This window comes from Bactrocera dorsalis, chromosome 1 (genome assembly GCF_023373825.1).
Source record: "Bactrocera dorsalis isolate Fly_Bdor chromosome 1, ASM2337382v1, whole genome shotgun sequence".
Lineage (NCBI taxonomy): Eukaryota > Metazoa > Arthropoda > Insecta > Diptera > Tephritidae > Bactrocera > Bactrocera dorsalis.
The window spans coordinates 47861791-47874996 of NC_064303.1; the positions used below are offsets into that span (position 1 = coordinate 47861791).

At 43.6% G+C, this 13206-nt stretch overlaps 1 protein-coding gene and 1 pseudogene across 1 annotated transcript in view; both read left to right on the forward strand.

The window, feature by feature from the left end:
* The window catches only part of LOC125775367 (uncharacterized), a 915975-nt gene that overhangs the window by 631852 nt on the left and 270917 nt on the right, over positions 1-13206 (forward strand). The window lies entirely within an intron of this gene.
* Positions 3355-5227, forward strand: LOC125775420 (uncharacterized; annotated as a pseudogene).

Here is a 13206-nt window from a genome sequence, read left to right on the forward strand (position 1 = left end):
TCTGACTTGGTGTTTTCTGTAAATTCGTGCAGTGTTCGAATGGCTAAATATGGGGCACAGTTAACGTCAAAGGTCACTGTTTTTAGCTTGAAGTCGCGTAGTGGACTATTGGGGGATTTTCGGAAAATAATTCGCTGAAAATCTTGATCGTCTTTATGTACGACTATTTGTCTATACATTTTCGACGTCCCCGTTAAATACGTATTTGAATATACGCCAGATTAGAATAAGCAGCATTAAATCAGGTTGGAGCGTGGGTCCCGTAAACAGGATATCGTTTAGGGAATTCCCCGAGCTAGTGGATTTCGACGCATTGTAGACAACTCTTACCTTTTTGGTTTTTTTTGTCTGGCTTTACTACTGCATGATGTGGCAAAAAAAAACGAGTAGTATTTACTTTGTATGATTTTTTCGCCAGCGCTGACTTTCTCCATTTGATCTAAAAGGAGGTATTCTTCTACAACTCTATAATATTCTGGTTTCAGCTCGCCTTTTTTAAGAAGGTTTTCTTCCATGCTTAAAAGCTGTTGAATAGCAGCGGTGCGGGAATGACCTAAAGCGAGCGTGCGGGGAAATTCTGGCTTTAGTGGTAGTCGTACGACGTACCGGCCATCTTCTGATCGAGTAGTTGTGGTTTTATAAAAACCCTCACAATACCGATCTTCAGGGGTTGTGATTGATACGGGGGGGAATTCTTCTAACTCCCAAAATTTTCTTAACTCCGTATTGAGGTATTCTTTGGAGATTTCCTCAACTTGAGTTGTCATCGTGGCAACTGGTTCCGCAACTAGTCCACTTAGGACCCATCCGAAAATGGTATTTTGCGCCAGAAGTGTTTTTGTAATTTTCTCAATACCTTCGAGTATTATCTGTGGTATGAGATCGCTTCCTAATAGGAGATCTATTTGAGCGGGAGTGTTGCAGTTGGGGTCTGCTAACTTAAGGTTTGAAACCTTTTGCCAATGCTTGCTATTTATATGATAGCTTGGAAGCATGTTTGTTAATTGCGGAAAGACAATAGCTTTTGCTTGTATGCGCTTATCCGCTTTTGGGGAAAGGAGGGTAATGGGGCAGATTTTATTTGAGTTTTGAACAACTCTTCCGCCTGTTCCCGTGATTTCAAAATTGGCCAGTTTTGTTGGCAACTGTAGCCTGTTCTGTGCCCAAGACGCTATGAAAGATCGTTGTGATCCTTGGTCTATTAGAGCTCTAAGGTTAAACAGTTCTCCTCGATGTTCGATGGAGACGACTGCTGTGGGTAGTAGTACCCTACTTTGATTTTCGCTGTGTAGCGTTTGAGTTTTCAACGCCTTTGAGCAGCATGGTGCTTCGTGGCAGTTTTTTGAATTTGTTGTTGCAACTAAACCTTTTGCTCTTTTTATTTTTGCGCTGTTTGGGGGTGAGCTTGAAAAATTGGTAATGTGTAACATCGAATGATGTCATTTATGGCAATAAACGCAATTAAATTTGCTTTCACAATCTTTAAGCATGTGTGCATGTGATAAGCAGTTTGTGCAAAGTCTTTTTGACTTTACAAAATTGTTTCGATCAATTATATTTAATTTCTTAAATTTCTCGCAAGATTTAAGTTTATGTCCCTCTGTGCACAATTCGCATGACGTTTGTTTGTATTGTTCAGATGTGAACGTTTGATTTTTGAAGAAGCTTCTATTTGAATTGTTGTTGCTACTGGCTTGGGATCTTTGGAAGCTTCTATTAAGGTCATGGGAAATACCTTTTGGTTTAATTTTCTTTTTATCAACTCTTTCTGCGATTTCATAATGGGTAGTTAGGAAATTTTGCATTTGCTGCCTTGATGAGAGAGATTGTTCCCATAGCAATAACGATTTTTCTGATAATGCGGCGGTGCATATATTTATCACAATTGGGTCCCAATTGTCTGTGGGAATATTTTGTGTCGCTAAAACCGACAAACAGTTGGAAACAGTGGATTGAAGTTTCATATATTCTTCACTTGTTTCCTTTTGAATTTTGGGCAAGTTCATTAATATCGTTATTTGCTTATATACCAGTATTCGTTCGTTTTCGTACCTTGATCTCAGAGCTTCCCAAGCCTAATGGAAATTGTCGTCATTTAATGCGAACTGTTTTACGATGACGCCTGCTTGACCTTTTGTTTTGTATCTGAGGTGATACAACTTTTGAGCATTTGATAATTTCGGATGGTTTATGTAAACAGCTGTGAACATGTCCCGGAAGGACGGCCATTGTTCATAACCACCATGAATAATTTCAGTATCACATGCGGGCTCCTTGAGGTGGATACCCGAACTTGCCTCTTGATTTGGAATGTGTGGCAGCTCTACTCTCGGAGGTGGAGTAGGTGCAACTGCTTTAATTAATTTTAGCTGATCTGCGATCATAATTTTTGTGTCTTCATACTGGTCTAAGCAGTTTTTAAATTTGGCGTAAGCAGAAGATTTAAAGTTTTCTGGTAGATCTGAATCGTCAGTATCTACAATTGCGTCATATGCAGCCTGGAGACGTGTCCAAAAATTTTCAATTGTTTGGCTTTTTATTTCTAGCGCAGATTCAGAATTTTCTTGGATCGGCGAAGAAGCAAATCGATTGCAATATTTTATTAGACAGTCACTCTCAGAAATAAATTTAGAGTATGATATGTCTTTCCCCCTTTTCTGTTTCGTAGGACCTTGCTTCGAGCGTGTAGCTTCCGCAGGTGTACATGGACTTTTTTCGTCAGAAACCATCTTTGGGACTTTTAACAGCTGACTTGGTTTAGAGTCCTTTGAGTCTAAAAAATGTATATCATTTAAAAAATGTATAGAATATCAAATCGTCTTAGTGAAAACTAGACTTGTAGATGTTTAACAAGGTTTCGTATATAAAATGTTCAATAGAAGACTCTTTTGTATGTAAGAGTTTCAAAGAAAATCGATAAACAGATAAATAAATTATATGCTGAAATTATTGATGAATTTCACCACAGATTGCGTATATGTACAAGTGTGTCGATGTAATATTTCCAAAGGAAGACTCTTTTGTAAGTAAGAGTTTCAAACAAAATCGATAAAACCGATATATTTTTTTTATACTGAAATTATTGAATTTAATTTCACCAAGGATTTCGTATATACATAAGTATATATGAATGTTCAGACGAGAACTCTTTTACGTAAATAAGAGTTGTTAATTAAATTAGTAAACCAAAACGCTTTTAATAGCCGCGTATAATCGCGATTTTATATAACCGACAACTCTATTAAGGTGAATCAGAGTTGTTTTATTTTTGTTTCGAATTATGTACTTTACTAGTATTCAATTTTAATTTCGACTTAATTTTCTTTAATTATTTGTTATTAACCGCTAAGGGGATGTAAGGCAGGTCGCCTCCAAGTTGGTGCATCCTGGGTAACGCTAAATGACCTGCGGCCTTCACGGCCTAACAACTCCCTGGACGACTCTGGCTTTGGACTGGTTTTTGAGAAACTTTTTATTGGATTTGGTAGAACCCTGGGCTGGTGGTGGCGGCATTCTGTCACCTGAGTATGATGAGGTGACACTCATCAGAAATGGCTGACAGGCTAATGTCGCAACTGCCTCCGTCCCGTTAAAACCCTGGCAGGCCTCAGAGTACGTTCCCCCCCCGTCGTCGTTAAGTTGGCGTGGTAGGTGTATGTTGAGATGACTCCTTCTTTGCGCTGGTCGGCTCTGAACGTATTGCCTCATAAGGGCGTACGTCAACCCTCGCCTTGGCCTCGTCATCGAGACAACCTTGGGACCATAAAAGGCGACTACCTTCCGGGGGACGGATAGCGGCTCTGAGTGGGGACCCTTTTTGCATGGACAATCACAACACTAAAAATGATAATGACGGAAGAACGACGAAGGGAAGTGAAGGGCTGTCGAAATCGGCACCTAGATCCGACCCAGGCGGGGATGCTGCTCCCAGACGAAACCGTCGCCGAGAATTGACAGCAATACGGCAAGGACTCCAGTAGGTGTCTCCTCAGGTAGCAGGCTGGGGGTAACCGGCGCCGACAACAGAAGTAGCGAAGGGTGGATCCTTCGCGGCGGAATCGCCAGTACTAGCAGGGGAACCTCAGCTAGAGTTATGAAGGGATCCACGGGGGGAAAAAGCAAAGCAGCTTTAGCTAGGAAGCTAAAGTCAGACCGTCGATTGGCGGCCAAAATCGTGGAACGCTACCGTGACAAGCATGTTGGTCAGGTTTCTGAGCAACATGCAAGTACACTTGAGTGGGCAGAAAGTGCTGAGCGAGGACGATAGGGCAGGACCGGAAACCAGCAGGACAGAACCGGCGGTCAAGCGGCAGAGGTCGCACGAGGGAGAAACCTCCCTTATTAAGAAACCGCGAACAGGAAAGGCGCCAACCTTCAGCGAAATAGCTAAAGGCGCTGGGGCCATAGTACTGGGGGTGCTCGACCGTAGTAGGGAGGACGGAGCCATCTCCTATGACGAATGGAAGAGGGTAGCGGCGGCTATCTCATCGGTATTCCTAAGGGTGGTCAAGGAAAACCCGGGGCCACCCCCGAAGTGTGTGAGTGCCGGCTGGCACCAAGGGCTACACAAGCTCACAAGTTGTGCTGACGAGAGATCGGCCACCTTATACAGGAAGGCAGTCTCTGAGGTGGGGGAGGTCTGGAAGGGAGCCAGACTGGAGGCCGTGGCCAAAGGGTATCTTCCTCTTCGTCCTAGGGCTCGCGTTTGGCTGCCGGCCGAACCTTCCAACCCGAGCGAGATTGAGGAAATCCTCAGATACTGTAATCCCTCACTTCCGACGCAGGACTGGAAAGTTTTAAGGCTGGAGGTACTGATGAGCCGTATCGGCAAGCGCTGATAATGCTAAACACGGAATCCATCGGTCCTCTCAGCAAATCAAAGGGAGCCATAAGCTATGGTTTTGAGATGGTAGTGCTGAAAGTACTTCCATCTGATGCCAGGGCTGATGGCACCCAAGCTGCGGTGGCTGCGGTGGATGCGACAAAGGGTACTGACGGTCAAGCGACCGTGGAAATTGATGCGTCAGAGGGCGCCGACGGCCAAATGGCCGTGGAAGTGGTCGATCCGGATCTATCGGATGTGGCGAGTGTTGGAGGCGGTTCGTCGATTGGCGACTCCGTCTTCAGCCTCGAACAACTGTTCGAGGAAGTTCGTGTCGATCACGACTTGAGCGCTGAAATAGCGCTCCTGGAGGAAAGTCTGAAGGATGAAATTCCTCCAGATTAACCTCCAGCATGCGAAGGCGGCTTCCGCCAATCTTTTGCTCCGTCTGGGACAAGACGGAGCTGATGTCGTCCTGATTCAGGAACCGTGGCTGACTGGTAACGGGATCTCTGGATTGAGGACAAAGAGCCATAGGCTCCTGACGGCCAAGGATGCAGGTAGGAACAGAGCCTGTATGCTGGTAAGGAATGAATTAACGGTATTTTTTTTACCTAATTTCAGCAACGCTGACATAGTGACAGCGAAATTGGAGTGCGACACCGGAGATCTCTGGCTTATCTCCTCATACATGCCACACGATGATGTGGTGGAGCCACCTCCCTTACTGCTGAGGAGGACCTTAGCCGAGGCATCTAAAACTGGCACCGACGTCATTATCGGTTCCGACGCTAACTCGCGGCATCAGATCTGGGGAAGCTCGGATACTAACAGTAGAGGTGAGTCGCTTTTTGATTTCATTATTGGCGAAAATCTTCGCATCTGTAATAGAGGAAACTCTCCTACTTTTGTGACCGCAGGCAGGGAGGAGGTTCTCGACCTCACCCTAACCTCACAAGCGATTGCCCCGCTGATATCGGACTGGAGGGTCCTCGACGATCACTCCTTTTCGGATCACAGGTATATCGAGTTTAGTCTAGCCGGAGAAGGTCCGCTTGGGAAATCTTTTAGGAACCCTCGGAACACGGACTGGGAGGGTTACCGCAGGAGGCTTCGGCAAACTCTCCCACGCGCACCGGCGGTGGACTCGTTGGCCACTACCGATGTGGTGGAGGAGTGGGTTGAAGTCTTCAGCTCGGCGTGCAAGGATGCACTGGAGAGGTCTTGTCCACTAAGATCGCCGAAGGGCAAAGAGAAACCTCTATGGTGGACTAAGGAGCTCTCAGACATCAGGGCATCTTGTAGGCGGCTTTTCAACAGGGCCCGCAGAAGTGGGTTATCTTAGGACTGGGCTTTGTATAAAGCAGGACTTTCAATATATAAGTCCGTGTTTAGGAAGGCCAAGAGGACCTCGTGGAAGTGCTTCTGTGAAAAAGTGGAAGACTGTCACGAGTCCTCGAGATTCAGGCGTATTCTCGCAAAAACCCCAGTGTCCCTGGGGTATCTCAAGGACGCAAATGGGAAGTGGGCCCTCAGTAGCGAAGAAACACTTCAAATGCTTCTCGACGCTCACTTCCCGAGCAACATGTCCTCTGTGAGGGGATCTCTCGGGGTGCCGCATGACGATTGCGCGGCCTTTGTCGGCATCCTGGATGAGCGACACTTGACGTGGGCGATTAACTCGTTCAAACCATTCAAGTCCCCGGGACCAGACGACATCATACCAGCGCAGCTGCAACAGGCTGTTAAGGTGTCATGCAGCTGGTTGGCACCTATCTATGCGAACTGCATCAGATTAGGTTACATCCCGGGGGCCTGGAGACGAGTCAAGGTTACGTTCATCCCGAAGGCTGGCAGGGGCTCCCATGTCACGGCCAAGGATTTCAGGCCAATCAGCCTCTCCTCCTTCTTGTTAAAGACTCTGGAGAGACTGATGGACTGGCATATAAGGAAGAGCATTCCGAGAGACTATTTGTCAAAAGCACAACATGCCTATCGGTCAGTGGACACTGCCTTGCATACCATCGTGTCATGGCTCGAAGAAGCCATTGAAGCCAAGGACTTCGCTGTTGGGACCTTCCTTGATATCGAGGGAGCTTTCAACAATGTCCTGCCTCAGGCAGTAGTAACTGCTCTTGACGGTCTTGGGGTTGAATCGAACCTCAAGTGCCTTATTCTCAGTCTTCTGTGTGACAGAGTGATCGAAACAGAATGGGGCAGCGCGCGCGCGAGGCGTAGTGTGAGTAGGGGAACACCACAAGGTGGGGTTCTCTCTCCTCTACTATGGATCCTAGTCGTTGACGAATTGCTCAAAAAACTAGAGGATCACGCCTGTCGGGTGATTGCCTACGCAGACGATGTAGCACTTATGGTCAAAGGAAAGTTCCTTAGCACCGTATACGAGTTGACGCAGGGATATCTCAGCGTTGTAACAAAGTGGGCGGTCGGAAGTGCACTCGCCATTAATCCAAACAAAACAGAAATGGTTTTATTCAGCCGAAAATATAAAATCCCGGCGGCACCGTTGTCGCAAATGGGAGGTATTTGCCTGCAACCGGCGGATACAGTGAAATATTTAGGGCTCATACTGGATAAGAAGCTTTCATGGAAGCCGAATATCGAGGAGAGAGCAAAAAAGGCAGCTATTGCCTTATGCTGCTGCAGAGGAGCTATTGGCAAAAGATGGGGTCTCTCACCGAAAGTGGTCCTCTGGCTCTATGACACCATAGTAAAGCCCATCTTGTTCTATGGTGTCTTCATGTGGTGGAGGGCTTTAGGGAAGACCACACTGGCCAAGAAACTCGAAAGCGTTCAAAGGGCTGCGCTAATTAGCATATGTGGTGCATTAAGATCTACCCCAACCATGGCACTTAATGCAATTTTGAATATAACGCCGGTAGATATTGCCGGTAGATGCATAGCCGCGAAGATGGCTTAGAGAATCTGGTTTCTTAAAGGAACGTGCATCTGGTCACTCGGATATCCTTACAAACTTTGATTGCATACCGGATCATTTGGATCATGGAGTCGCCACACCGAACTCTGGCGGCTCCTTCTCTGCCTATATACCGACGAGGGAGATGTGGGTGGGAAGAAGCCGTTGGAGGAGGGGGGCAGCAAGCTTCTTCACGGATGGGTCAAAGCTTGGGGGGAAGGTTGGTGGGGGGGTTTACTGTCGGGAGCTCTCCATCAACTCCTGTTTCAGACTTCCCGACTACTGTAGTGTATTCCAGGCTGAGGTTGCAGCCATCAAGGTTGCAGCTGATTTGTTGCTACGGAGTGCATCCACCTTCAGAGAAGTGACTATCCACTCAGATAGTAAGGCGGCTATATTGGCCCTGAACTCATTCGTAGTGCGTTCAGGGTTGGTCGAAGAATGTCTAACGTCGTTAGCTCTAGCAGCTAGAGTTTTTGTGATTAGACTGGTGTGGGTACCGGGCCATAGCGGAATTGCAGGCAATTGCAAAGCTGATGAGTTAGCAAGGAAAGGTACCCTAGAATCATTATCGGTAGAATGGGAACGGATTGGTGCTCCTGTTTCTTCTTGTGGTCTACTACTAGATGGTTGGGCCACGCAGATGCTCGTCCAACGCTGGGCCAGCACCGGCACCTGTGCGGTTGCTAAAGCCTTCTGGCCCAGAATAGATCGTCGGAGATCCAATGAACTCTTGGCCCTCAGTAAGGCTAACCTCTCATTGTTAGTGGGTCTTTTAACAGGCCACTGTCCTATTGGCCTACATGCGGTAAGAATGGGAATCTTACCGGATGCCGACTGCAGAAACTGTTTAGAAGAAGATGCGGTAGAAACAAGCCAGCACTTCCTGCTTAACTGTCCCGCTTTTGGGAGGTCAAGACTCAGACACTTGGGGACGCATACCTTTGGACACCCCACCGAACTGGCGGGTGTTGAAGTTAGGCGTCTGTGTAACTTTGTATTGGCTACAAAGCGTTTCGCCAATCTTTAAGTCTGAACACGGGAGTTCCTTTTCATTGGCATCACAAAGGACTAACTGTTAGTCTACGTGAGATCTTTGATCAGCCATCTTACCTAACCTAACCTAACCTATTAACCGCAAAAACAAATAATTTTTTGTATAAGTTAGCACGAACCAAGCATAAAGTGCAACTATGTCAACAACTCCGAAATTACAGCGCAAGCGACAACTGGTAAATTCTGCCGATGCAACCTCAGCACATCCGGCACATGCCAATCAAACATGCAATCGAATTGCTTATACTAATTCTAGGAAATAGATCACGCCACTTAATAATTCCGTGGCTTAGAATAAGTATAAATGAACCAAATTGTTAAATTTAAGTTTGAGTCGTTTTTGGTCAATAAAGCGGACACGCTGTCCGATTAAAAAATATTTTTTGGTATTCCCAACGCGGGAATACATAATTGGCGCTCGAGCAAATTCAGTCGGTCCGGTAGGAAAACTGGCACCCGGTTGAAAAAGTATTTTCGATAGCGGTCCCTGAGTAACAAAAGTAAAAAGGAGGCATCGACGTGCCAGCCTTATCCAAAGACATAGCAGCAAGTGAAGTGAAAAAGTTTAGGCTAGCGAAATAATTGTTGTGAAAAACATAAAAGCTTTAGCAGTGATAAAATACAACAAGCAACAATAACAAAGCAATTTAAATAGCGTTTATTGGCGACTACCAAATTGTAATTGTAACTAAAAGCGTAGATATGTACGAAAGTAATTATTATAATTAACAAAACTGTAACAGAACAATATTCTAAATTTGTGATTTTATATAAAACAGAAAACAAACACAAGCATCATTATAAAATCCTAGTGTTAAAGATTAATTACGCGCGCGATCACACATGATAGTTAAAATCAAGCGAGCAATGGCTAAAAATGTTTAGCCGAGCAGTACAAGCAACAACAACTATTGCTCACATAATCAACGAAGGCTACTAAAATTTAAAGTTTACCGAGAAATTGAAAACAAAAGCAAAGCAACAAAAACACAAACGTAAAATAACGAGTGTAGTGTTTGACAGACCACCCTAAATCCGGATGCCAACTTGGCAACTACAACTGATCAAACTATAGAGGACAGACATAGAGGAAATTTAGACGGTTTAGATAGGATCCCTGATGAAGTGAAGTGTCTAAAAGAATTTTCTGGCCGCCCAGGAGAATTCATATCGTGGAAAAAAAGTGTAGACCGGATATTAAATATATACGAACGATTAAAAGGAACCCCGAAATACTACGGAATCCTTAGTGTAGTTAGAAATAATATTGTAGGCAATGCAGATATGGCATTCTTCTTCTTCTTCTTCTTAATTGTAGGATGGCGTACTTGCCACAACCAAATCAAGCAAATTGGCAATCTAGACAACAATTTCCTAACCAAATTCAGCATACAAGTACTTCACCCAGGCCACCTAAACCTCAACCCCGGCCAGAACCCATGGAAGTTGACGGGAGTATGCAATCACGTCGAATTAACTATATGAACAGAACTCCTCAAAATCAATTTCAAGGGAAAAGACCACCATCAGTTAATAATCAGCAACAAAGGAAAACCCAAAGAACTTTCCACATTGCCACAATGTCGAAAGATGTGGAGAATGATTATTCGGAAGACGAACCATCTGAAGTTCATTTTTTAGCTTGATGAGCTCTTCGCTTCCATATTTTGAAGCAAGAGCTGATAACGGGAAAATTCTTAAGTTTTTGGTAGATACAGGATCTAGTAAAAACTACATTCAACCACACTTGGTTAAAAAACGTATTAAAAATAAAAACCCATTTTTTGCAAAAACAGTAACAGGTGATGTTAAAATTAATGAACACACAATGCTAAAACTATTTGGTCTAGATAACGAAATCAAGTTTTTCTTAATGCCATCCTTAAACACATTCGATGGAATTTTGGGAAACGATACATTAAGGGAGCTTCAAGCAATTATCTACACAAATGAAAATTATTTAATAATAAAAAATCGAATAAAAACGAAACTAAAGCAGCTTCCATCAAAGGCAGCAAATGCAATACATATAAAGGACAAGCACTTATCGTCACAGCAGAAGACTAGCATTAAGCAAGCAGTAGACGCATTCCCAAATCTGTTCGCGGAGCCGAACGAAAAATTAACATACACAACAAAAGTTGTTGGAGAAATAAGAACCGTAACGGACTCTCCTGTTTACTCGAAATTTTACCCATACCCAGCATCTCTCAAATCAGAGGTAGAAAAGCAGGTAAAGAAACTTTTAGATGATAAGATTATAACGGGTGATTTTTTTGAGGTTAGGATTTTCATGCATTAGTATTTGACAGATCACGTGGGATTTCAGACATGGTGTCAAAGAGAAAGATGCTCAGTATGCTTTGACATTTCATCATGAATAGACTTACTAACGAGCAACGCTTGCAAATCATTGAATTTTATTACCAAAATCAGTGTCCGGTTCGAAATGTGTTTATCGACAAATTTTGTTCAGCGATGAGGCTCATTTCTGGTTGAATGGCTACGTAAATAAGCAAAATTGCCGCATTTGGGGTGAAGAGCAACCAGAAGCCGTTCAAGAACTGCCCATGCATCCCGAAAAATGCACTGTTTGGTGTGGTTTGTACGCTGGTGGAATCATTGGACCGTATTTTTTCAAAGATGCTGTTGGACGCAACGTTACGGTGAATGGCGATCGCTATCGTTCGATGCTAACAAACTTTTTGTTGCCAAAAATGGAAGAACTGAACTTGGTTGACATGTGGTTTCAACAAGATGGCGCTACATGCCACACAGCTCGCGATTCTATGGCCATTTTGAGGGAAAACTTCGGACAACAATTCATCTCAAGAAATGGACCCGTAAGTTGGCCACCAAGATCATGCGATTTAACGCCTTTAGACTATTTTTTGTGGGGCTACGTCAAGTCTAAAGTCTACAGAAATAAGCCAGCAACTATTCCAGCTTTGGAAGACAACATTTCCGAAGAAATTCGGGCTATTCCGGCCGAAATGCTCGAAAAAGTTGCCCAAAATTGGACTTTCCGAATGGACCACCTAAGACGCAGCCGCGGTCAACATTTAAATGAAATTATCTTCAAAAAGTAAATGTCATGAACCAATCTAACGTTTCAAATAAAGAACCGATGAGATTTTGCAAATTTTATGCGTTTTTTTTTAAAAAAAAGTTATCAAGCTCTTAAAAAATCACCCTTTAAGTCCCTCTAGGTCTCCCTACAATTCACCCTTGTGGATCGTCCCGAAAAAGGCCGACTCAGCGGGGAATAAACAGTACCGAATGGTCATCGATTACCGAAAATTAAACTCAGTCACAACAGCAGACAGATATCCAATTCCTGAAATAACAGAAGTAATTTCGCAGCTCGGCGATAGCAAATTTTTCTCAGTGTTAGATTTGAAAAGCGGATTTCATCAAATTCCTCTAAGAGAATCTGACATCGAAAAAATGGCATTTTCCATCAACAATGGTAAATACGAATTTACACGTTTACCATTTGGTTTGAAAAATGCTCCTTCTATTTTTCAGCGCGCTATTGATGATATCCTGCGCGATCACATAGGAAAATACTGTTATGTCTACATCGATGACATAATTATATTTAGCAAAACGGAAAAAGAGCACATTTTTCACATTAATACAATTTTCAATACCTTGGACGAAGCCAACATGAAAGTTCAGTTGGATAAGTGTCACTTTTCCAAAAGGAAGTAGAATTTTTAGGGTATGTCATATCTCCAAATGGCATAAAAACGAATCCTGCAAAAGTTGAAGCAATTGCCAACTTTCCAGAACCTATAACTTTAAAAGAGCTTTGCAGTTTTCTTGGTTTGTCAGGACACTACAGAAGATTCATAAAAGACTATGCGAAATTAGCAAAACCACTGACTTCTCTTCTGAGAGGGGAAGAAGGTAGAATATCGAAAAACAAATCCGCAAAAGTAAAAATACTTTTGAATGAAGAAGCAATAGAAGCTTTCAATAATATAAAACGTTCACTCACTTCCAGAGATGTGTTACTTGCATATCCTGATTATAAGAAAAATTTCGAACTGGTAACAGACGCCTCCAACTTTGCAATCGGAGCAATAATATCGCAAGACTCAAAGCCTTTGGCATTTATCTCAAAAACATTGAGCAAGGCGGAGGAACATTACGCCGCCAATGAAAAAGAGATGCTAGCCATAATTTGGGCTCTGAATTCATTTAGGAATTACTTATATGGCTCAGCTAAAGTACAAATCTTTACTGATCACCAGCCGCTCACTTACGCTTTGAGCAATAAGAATAACAATAGCAAGATGAAAAGGTGGAAAGCAGCCTTAGAAGAATATTCATACGACTTACATTATAAACCTGGGAAACAAAACGTCGTAGCAGATGCACTATCCAG